Raw genomic sequence first — 10558 nt, 5'->3', positions numbered from 1 at the left:
AAATGGATATTCATTGCCTAAGCAAGCACAAGGCTGCACCATTGATGGTGTTTTCCACGGCCCTACGTGACTCTCTTTATTCTCATGAATGGCCTCTCCCTGCAACAATACCATGGCACCATCACACTTCACCTGGAAAGGGATTAGACAATTAGATTCTAAGGCCACTTGACCACTTCTCTATCCCCTAGGTACCTCTGGGCTCTTCTTTTCCTTGTTCTACTAACCCCAGAGTTCTCAGATTTCTTTCCTTTTCTCTGCAATGCTATGACCTACTCTACCCTAGGGTGTGAGAGTCAGTGCTCCAAGCTCCCCTCTCTCCATGCTACCCACATACATAAATCATACAGCCTTTTATGTGTGTGTTTTAGAGTTTGTAACCATTATGAAAACACAGACAGGAACAGAAGAAAACAAACAAGGGGAAAATACAAAAGTTTTAAAAGCCTCTTATTACTCCTGACTCCATATTTCATTTTCCTGAAGAGTTGGAAAAGAAGTCTTAAAATCCTTAATTGTGTTCAGCCCTGCTTAAATGGTTAATGATTCCCTATTGTCAACACAAGAAAGTCCAAGCTAATTATCAAGGCTTTTAAGACCCTGCACAATATGTTTTCCACCAGCCTGCCTGATGGCATCTCTTGTGACCCCACCGGCTTGTCTTGCACTCCAGCCACAGAACACTTTAGCCCACACCCTTTCACACTTACCTCCTGTGCACCTGCTATTGCTTCTGCCAGGCAAACCTTCCCTCCTCAGACCAGGTGAACACCAGTATTCTTCAAAACTCAGTTCCTATTTCATTTCCCTTGTGAACTGTTACCCGAAGCCCTCTCACATCACGAATGGCTCTTCCCATTGTTCTCTGCCTGACAGCACTTTGACTATTGTGTCTCACTCTACTGTCGTCATGTTTATGTACCTGTGTCTCTGATTTGAATGAGACTCTTGATGGCAAGGACCATGTTTGATTTACCCCTGGATCCTCTTTGCCCTTTTAGAAAGTGCTGGCTCCTAGAAAGCACGCAAAAATTTGTTGAAAACATGAATGAATAAAGGCATGGCTAAATGAATCAGTATCTCGATATGAGGACAAGTAATTATCATAACCCTATGTTACACATCCCAAGGCTAGGAGGAGGAATGACAGTTATAAAATGCCCTGTATTTATAATGTCCCCATTCACATCATATTGCTACAGGAGCTTGGCATTTCAGACCAGTTTTTTCTATCTAAGGATGTGGAAGAATTGCTCTTGGCCGTCAAGAAGAGACAGTGTGTCAGTCTGATGTGTGTCTTGTGGCCGAGCAGTATCCTCCACAAGTGATTGCCTGTCAGCTTGTGACACATTATGGCAGGCGTCACAGGAAGCCAATTCTCCTTGGCACAGAGGAGAGCTAATGAAAGAGTGGGGAGACGTCTCACAAATTCAGGCTGGGAGTTGCGGGACGGGAGAAAAACAGAGGCCTTCCTCTTAAGCCTATGGCATTCAGTTTACTTCTAGCCTTGGAGGGGGCAAGGTTTTCAGAGAAGTGTGCTTTCCCCACCTTCTTAGATTGCTACCGGCTCTTGCGTCTGGGAGTCTTCCTCTTCCTCCCATTCCAAAACCAGTAACCAAGACAGTCTCGGAGATCACTTTGGTATCTGGCCCAGCAGTACTGGCTGCCTCTCCTCACCTGTTTTTGGAGAATTTGAAAGAACGGGGACGCAGAAAAAACATGGAACTCTCTGGTCCTTTGGGTGTTATTTTTCCTAGAGAGGATTTTTTTCTTATTTCCCCATCTTTAGCTACCAGCTACCATGCAACCTCATATCTGGAAAATAAAATTGTCGCATTGATTGAAGCTGGACATGTATACCTCATACTATGTCAGACTAAGATACGGGTCCTGATGGCACAGTGGTTAAGCGCTTGGCTGCTAACCAAAAGATCAGCAGTTTGAACCCCCAAGCCACTCTGTGGGAGAAAGATGTGGCAGTCTGCTTTCATAAAGATAATAGCCTTGGAAACCCTATAGAGCAGTTGGACTCTGTTGTATAGTGTTGCTATGAGTTAGAATTGATTCAATGGCAATGGATTTTCAGGGAGATTGTAGTCATGGGAAAACACACAAAATAATCAATGACTACACCATGACAAGTATAATTTGTGAAAGAGGTAAGACCAGGCAACTATGTGAGATGAGATCAAAAGGGTAGCATTTGCTCAGGGATAATTCTAAGAAGGGAGCTCTGGTAGCATAGTGGCTAAGACACTTGCCTGCTAACCAGACGGCTGGCGGTTCAAACCCACCAGCCACTCCTCGGAAGGAAGGTTGGGCAATCCTACTTCCGTAGTGATACTGCCTCGGAAACCCAAGGAGGGGTCACTATGAGTCGGGGCTGACTCCACAGCAAACAACAACAACAATGCTAAGAAGGCGGGAGGGATAGGAAAGAAGAGTAAGGGAAATTGTAAACACAGGGAGGAAAAGGGAAGGATGCTATTACATTGTGGGGATTGCAATTAATGTCACAAAACAAAATGTGTATGAACTGTTGAATGGGAAACAATTTGCTTTGCAAACTTTCACCCAAATCACAATAAAAATAAATTAATGAAATTTTTGAAAAAGTAGCTTGTAAAACACAGTGATGCTTTAGTAGTCAAGTGCTCTAGGGGATGCTCTCATCTGTACAAAATGCCCAGCACAGTAAAAGCACTCAATGAATACCTGTTGCAAGGAAGGGGGAGAGAAAAGACTAGAGGAAGAATGTAAGGAGAAAAGGGCAGAAAGAGGAACTAAAACAGCATTAAAGTTTCCCTTTCGCCTGCTTATACTTCAATCCATACTTTGTTTTTTTCCTCCATCCTCCTCTTCCTTTCCCTTCTTATTTTCACTTGCTCAAGTCTTAAATCCTCAAAATTCTGAATCAGCTCAGAAGTAAAGAGGTTGTTGGGAGAGGGATGCATTGGAATCCAAAAGTAACAGCACTTCAGTTTTAGGACAATCTTAAAATAACAAAGGTGAGATGTTGATGAGCAATCAATATGATTATTAGGAGGATGAGATGGGGTCTTTCTTTTACAATGCAAATCTTGAGCTAGTTACTTGGATGCCTTGCTTTTCTGAGTTCTTCCAAGTCCCATGACTCTAGAGATGAATTTCTTCACCTCACTACTATTAACATTTCAGGACTGATAATTCTTCCAGAGACTCTAAAAGCCAGTAGCACCCCTCTAGTTGTGACAACCAAAAATGTGTCCAGACATTGCCCAATGTCTCCTGGTTTGGGGTCAAAGTCATCCCAGGTGAGAACCATTCTTTACAGTCTGAAATTACTAGGATTTGAATATGGTTTTCCTACCAAGAAGCTGTAGTATGTGCAGTCACAGGAAGTATCAAGTGTCAACTAGTTGAAAGAGCATGAGCTTTGAAGCCAGACATTCTAAGCTTTAATTGTGACACTTCTAGTTCAGGATTTGTCCTTCATAAGTAATTTAGTTAACTTCTGTAAGGTTCGTTTACTTAATCTATTTTACTAGAACATGAAGGGATTATCCATAGCAATTATCACCACCAACATATTATATATTTTTGTGTCTATTTTCTCTCTGCCCTGATTGCAATACAAGTTCCATTAAGAAAGAAGGTAGATGTTTGTTTTATGTACTACCCTGTCTCCATTGCTCATAACAAGCCTAGCACATAGTAGACACTCATACCAATTTACTAAATAATTTTTCTATAAATAGCCCAGAGGCCAATGTCTAGTGTTTAGTAGATATGTTTTTCAACAAATGCAATTCTTTTTCTGTGGCAAAGATCAGTTTTTGTAAAGGGATATAAAATAATTTCTAAAGGTACAAGGATATGAGGGGTATTCCTGAGAATTAAGAATTGAGAATGATGAACCCTCATCCCAACACTGTATTTTTCCCTTGATATGTAACAACAGAATAAGGCTTCTCTCCCAAGGTACTCTGGGAGCTCTGGTGGCGTAGTGCCTAAGGCACTTGACTGCTAACCAGAAGACTGGCGGTTCAAACCCACCAGCCACTCCTTGGAAGGAAGGTTGGGCAATCTACTTCTGTAGTGATACCGCTTTGGAAACCCAAGGAGGGGTCTCTAAGAGTAGAGGCTGACTCAACCACACATAACAACAACAACAGTAACCCAAGGTACTCCATTGACCAACACACCAGGGGAAACATTGACTAAAACTTGCTGAGTGCATGCTTTATTTCAGTTCAGTGTTCTTCATAGTACCTCATGCTCCAAATACTTGGAGATTTTCCAGTTGTCTTTTTGTTATTGATTTCCAGTTTCATTGCATTATGATTTGAGAACATACTTTTTTAATGATTTCTACTCTTTTAAATTTGTCAAGGTATGTTTATGGCCCAGAATGTGGTCTGTTATGGTGACTGCTCCATGTGAGCTTTAGAAAATGTGTACTTTGCTACAGGTGGATAGGTGGATGGAGTATTCTTAAACGTCATTTAGATCTAGTGTATTGACAGCACTGCTCAAGTCAAGTGTATCCTTAGTATTTTCTGCTTGCTTAATCTACCAATTACTAAAAAAAAAAAAAAAAAAAAAAAAACAGGTGTTGAGGACTCCAACTATAATAGTGAATTTATCTCCTCTGAGGTGGTTCAAACTCACCAGTCACTCCTCAGAAGAAGACCGCCTCAGAAACCCAAGGACAGGTCGCTATGAGTTGGAACCAACTCGACTGCAGTGAGTTTGGAAGGTCTATCAGTCTTTGCTTCAAGTGTTTTGAAGCTTTGTTGTTAGGTGCATGTCTTCTTTGAGAAATGACCCCTTTATCTTTGCATGAGGCTTCTCTTTAACTGTGATAATTTTCCTGTTTCTAAGTCTGCCGGGTCTGATTAATATAACTATTCTAGCTTTCTTTTGATTAGCATTTACCTTTAACCTGAGTCTTTATATGTAATGTGGGTTTCTTGTAGTCAACATAACCTTGAGTCTTGTTTTTTACCCACTTTGACAATCTCTGTCTTTTAATTGGTGTATTTAGACTATTAACACTTAAAGTGATTGTTGGTATGGTTGGTATAATACCTACAATATTTGTAAATGTTTTTCTATTTGTTACATTTTTTTTGTTTATTTTTTCTTTTTGTCATCTCATTCAATTCTTATAAACACCCAGTCAGGGAAGTACCTTGAATTAACCTCCATTTAGAGATGAGAAAACCAAGGTTACTGAAATTAAGTGCTTTATCAAAAGTTACACTGTCAACAGTGACAGAGCCAGGATTTGAAACTTATCAATGTCCTTTATATGACTAAACATTATCTCCCATATATCTAGTAATTCCAGCAATGAAACCATGAGAAAGCTTCCAAACCAAGTGAAGTTATGTTCTCAGAAGCACTGAAATCTACATTCATCTCCAAGGCTTTTTTTTTTTTTTTTTTTTCACTCTAAGACCAACCTGGGAAGGAGGTATTAAGACTCAGAATCTATGCTCTACTTAAACCAAGACACAATGGGTAATTCAGGTAAAAGAAGAATTTTCTAAATTATTATCAAATTCGAGAGCTCTGGTAGCATAGTGCCTAAGGCACTCGACTGCTAACCAGGAAGTTGGAGGTTCAAACCCATCAGCCACTCCTTGGAAGGAAAGTTGGGCAATCTACTTCCGTAGTGATACTGCCTCGGAAACCCAAGGATGGGTCAGGTCCAACTCGATGGCCCATAACAACAACAACAACATTATTAAATTCTAACAAGACTAGAATGGCAGGAAAAAATAAAACAGTTTTAGCTTCATTAATGAACTGACTAGAATTATTCATGGAAATGCAACTTATAGTTTTGTTGTTCTTGTTATATGCCGTTGAGTTGCCCTCGACTCATAGTGACCCCAGTTTTAGAGTCCTGGATTTCTTAAAGAAAAAGAGGAAAAAAGAAAAAAAGAAAAAAAAATTAGCTCTATTACCAAGCCAAGCTGTTCAGTTTTATTTTCCCGTTGACTGAGGTCATTTAAAATGAATTGCTACAACCTGGCTTCTGAATCACCATCTATTTTCCTATAAAGGTGCCTCTCCCTGCTTCATGGGGAAGTGAGGAAAGGCAGAACTGGCCTTGGGCCCAAACCATAATTTTAGTAATTACTAAATCAAGTGACTGCAGCCATAAGTGACTCATTCAAAGCCAAATGGTAGCAGTCATTAGTTTGTCAAATTTGAATAGAAGAGCTTTTTTGGAGGGAACAAGTGGAGTTGAGCTAAGGAGGCTTGAATTGTCAGCCCCCGAGTGGGAGCCCTTTTCCAAACAGGAAGGGTCTTTCCAGTACCATGACTCTCTTGGATGACAGTGATAGATGCTCCTGGTTACAGATTATGGCCCTGTCACACTTAAACTAATCTCTCTTCATGTTTTCAGACCTTGTTCATTCTCCTGGGCAGCAGTCATCAATTTACATGGAAAGGCACCTAGAGAAACAGAGAACCTATTTATCACACTTGCTCAGAGTGTACTAACAACAACTTCAAACCAAGCATGGATCCACATTTCAATCGTGCTTCACATCTGCAGCGTCATAAGTAGTGTCAAGAAATGTATTGTTAAGAAACTAGATGGAAAAGGGTGAAAGACTTGTGTGAAATGTGGGGCTAGTGAACTCTGCCCTCATATGACTGCCATTCGGTGTAGGGACCCTGCATGGTTTAGCTATTAACCAAACTCTCTAGAGTCCCCTGCTTAGTTGTAGATTGCCACCTCAGTATGCCAGCTGATGAAACGAAGCCACATCGGGTCAGAAATACAGAAGCAAGAGAGGCAGCCCTCATTACCTTAAGACCCCTTTCTCCAACTAATCAACAACAGTCTCTGAATTCAATTATTTTCTTGTTGCATACGTATTTCCTACTCTCCTTTCTTAAGTTCTTTGTTACTTTCAGGTTCGACTGTGTAACGAACTTTGTCTCTGTCAAAGCTGGAGTCTTCTCACTTTTTCCAAAGAATATATTTCCTTGCCAAAGTCATAAATTTTTCAGGTTTTGCTAAAGTTGCAAACACTATGCCTTATTTTCTTTCATGGTCAGAGAGTCAGGTGGGAAGCAAATCTTTCAATATTGACATATTCAAGCTCAAAGAATCCCATCAATCCAAGGTGTTAGAATTTCCCTGCCTTTCTGAATTCAATTTGAATGAATCAGCATCTATTTATTTTGAATAATTTTGCATGCTTTTCTCCCCCCAAAAAAATTCTTTTCTTTTCTTTTTAATATCCCATGTCAATTTTACATAATAATCCAGAACAAGGGCAGCAAACTATGGTCCAGGGACCAAATCAGACCTTCTGCCTGTTTTGGTAAATAAAGTTTTATTGGAAGACAGCCATGCCCATTTGTTTACTTCCGGCCTGTAGATGCTTTCCTGTTACTGTAGCAGAATTGAGTACGTGGAGCAGAGGCTAGATGACATTTTCTATCAAACCCTTTATAAAACAGGTTAATGGACCTTAACTAGACTGTGATCAGCACGTATTTATTTTGAATAATTTTGCATGTTTTTTTCACTCACAAAAGATTGTTTTCTTTTGTTGATACCCTTATCACTTTCACATAGTAATCTAGAAAATAATCAAAAACCAAAGCCAAATCTGTTGCCATCAAGTTAATTATGATTCATAATGACCCTAAAGGGCGGAGTGGAACTGCCTCATAGAGTTTCCAAGGCTGTAACTCTTTATGGAGTCAGGCAACCTCATCTTTCTCCCATGAAGCAGCTCTTACTCACTGCCGATGAGTGGGGTCCGACTCATAGTGACCTCTCCTTGGGTTTCCGAGGTGGTATCACTATGGAAGTAGATTGCCCAACCTTCCTTCTGAGGAGTGGCTGGTGGGTTTGACCAGCCTTCTGGTGAGCAGTCAAGTGTCTTAGGCACTGCCCCACCAGAGCTCCCAGTGAAGCAGCTAGTGGGTTCGAGTTACCAAACTTTTAGGTAGCAGCCAAGCATTTCACCTCTGCACAACCAGGGCTCCTGAGACAGTGTGCATGTCTTCCCCCCCACACCCATAAAAATATTCTTGTTCTTATGTTGACATCTCTTCTCAATTTCATGGTGATTTGATTCCATGTATTTCACTCTCCTTACTAGGAAATGTCTACTGGCATGTCCTAGTTAACTAATAACGAGACTGAGTTTTAATAATCAAAAATAGTGTGAAATCTGCTCAAGGTGCCAACAAAGGGTGGGTAAGAGAAAGCTGGCAGACCCTAACTGAAAATAGGAGTTACAGGAAAAATAAAGTATTTATGTTTATATCTTAATGAGTTGATACTACTCATCAAACTAGTCACAATTATGTATTCTCAAACCTCATTGCCATGAAGTCGATCCTGACTTATAGCGACCCCTCCATGGGTTTCCGAGGCGGTATCTCTACAGAGGTAGACTGTCCAATCTTCCTTCCCAGGAGTGGCTGGGTGGGTTTGAACTGCCAGCCTTCTGGTTAGCAGTCAAATGTCTTAGGCACTACACTACCAGAGCTTTAAAATTATAGCCAAAGCCACGCTGAAAGAAAGATCAATTACCTCACAAGCTTTGATTGTCAAACAAGAAAAAAAAAAAAAAAAAAGAGTGAATTTATATATTAAAATGTCAGTGAGTGGTAAATATGGAAGTTGTACTGGTGAATGTTTTGGGGTGTATATTTTCACTACTATGAAAAGAAAGAGAGAAAAGAAAAAAGAGAACTTAGGAAAAAGACCAAAGATCAAGGAAAGATAATGAAACAAAAGTGAAAGAAAGTTAAAAGCAAACAATTCTGAAATAAAAACCAGAAAAGAAGCAGAACTGATAAATGAACTGCAAGGATAATGTAACAAAATTAATAATTATGAATGAAAAGAGAATATTGTTAAAAACAGGCAAGAGATTTAAAATATTTGCAGAAAACCTTAACTACAACAATTTGCTGATGTAATTCATTTTCTTGGTAAAATTTCCTGTTGGGCTATAAGCCCGCAAATGAGGCGTTGTTATTAAAGCAATCCTCACTGAATTGAGTGTGGACTTACCTGCCTCTGGCTGAAATTCAAACACCAGCCTGAGGAATATCAGGGGACCAAGCAAGGGGATTCCCTCACACAAAAAGAGGGACCATCGTGTTTCCTGTCTTCTCTACACCAAGCAATGATACAAGAAAATTTGCACCCCCAAACATGGCAATATTAGGCTGCATAAAATAATGAATGGATTTTCAAATGTTGCTGCATCCACAATAGTCTACCTATACCATGAAGGAAGAAACTTTTTCCATGTAGTAACTCACAATCAGACTTTTCCAATAGCATTTCCTTTGCTATCCACTGGATTTTTAAAACTCTCTCTTAGCTTCCTTCTCCTTACAGCAGTTCAATCTATGTCTAGAATTGGACACATTTAGAGTTGGAAGGGAGCTCACTGTCTCGTGATTTCTTGCCTTTGTACAAACTATTCCTTCAGAGCAGAATGCTGTGGTAATATCACAGACAGATTAGAATTTCGGGGAAATGAATATGTGTTCTAACCTGAGTTCCATATTAATCTTATTCAATTTAAACATTGCCTTACTCTGCTACTTGTAGCCATAATCATATAAGAGTCCTGTCCTTACAACCACATTCCTAAGATCAAAAAACTAAGGCAGGAATAGCTCACAGGACAGGGTGATTGTATTCCTTAGATCATGAGACTAAGAACCACTGCAAAAGAAGTAATGCAGATACAAATTTACCACTTAAATGGTCTTTCCTAATAACCAATCATTCTTGAGATGTCTTCCAACTCACTGTCTGTGGCCAGCGTCAAGCAGTTTTAGAACCTGCACACCCCTGCTCTCCTTTGCCACCGATGCAAAGATGGCCAATCCAAGATGAGACCAAAACTCAAACCAAAGACAAACAGCAGACTCTGCATGCACCTAGCCTGAAGAAAGCTGAGGTCTGTCTTAGGAATTTATTTACAACGTTGTTCTGCTTCCTGACCTTGGTGAAAGGGTCAGGATTTTATGAACACCTGCCTGCACAAGGTCTTTTGAAATCATGTGCCCCGCGGTCTTAGAAACTACTAAAAAAATCCCTAGCCCATAATGCTTGGGGAGACGCCCATGGCATTGCCTCTGGCCCGGTGTGTCTCCACCTTGCAAGGTTACTGTCTACTATCCTCTTACTAAATTCCTCTGAGCTACAGCTGACTTTCTAGTCATCATTTCAGAACCCAGTCTGCAACAGTGTTATCTCCAACTGTTAGGCAAATGTCTGTGCAATTCCTTAGCATATATATCATAGCTCCTTTGAAAATCCTCCCCTGACTACTTGAGGCTGTTGGGTGCCCTTCCTCTGTAACTTCCATAACGTCATTTGCTTTCATACACATTGTCACTGAGAAGCATTTTGGATCCTAATTAAAAGGACTCACACTTGATACAGAAAGCTTGGATTTGAATCTCAGGTGTCTGCTTAACAGAAGCATCACCTTCAAGTTACTTAATTTTTCTTTGCATTAGATTCCTTGTATGTAAAACCAAAAACCAAACTCACTGCCATGGAGTC

This window comes from Orycteropus afer, unplaced genomic scaffold (assembly GCF_000298275.1).
Source record: "Orycteropus afer afer isolate SDZICR_OR568_19922 unplaced genomic scaffold, OryAfe1.0 scaffold00410, whole genome shotgun sequence".
NCBI classification, from domain to species: Eukaryota; Metazoa; Chordata; class Mammalia; order Tubulidentata; family Orycteropodidae; genus Orycteropus; species Orycteropus afer.
Note: the sequence above shows the minus strand (reverse complement) of the source record.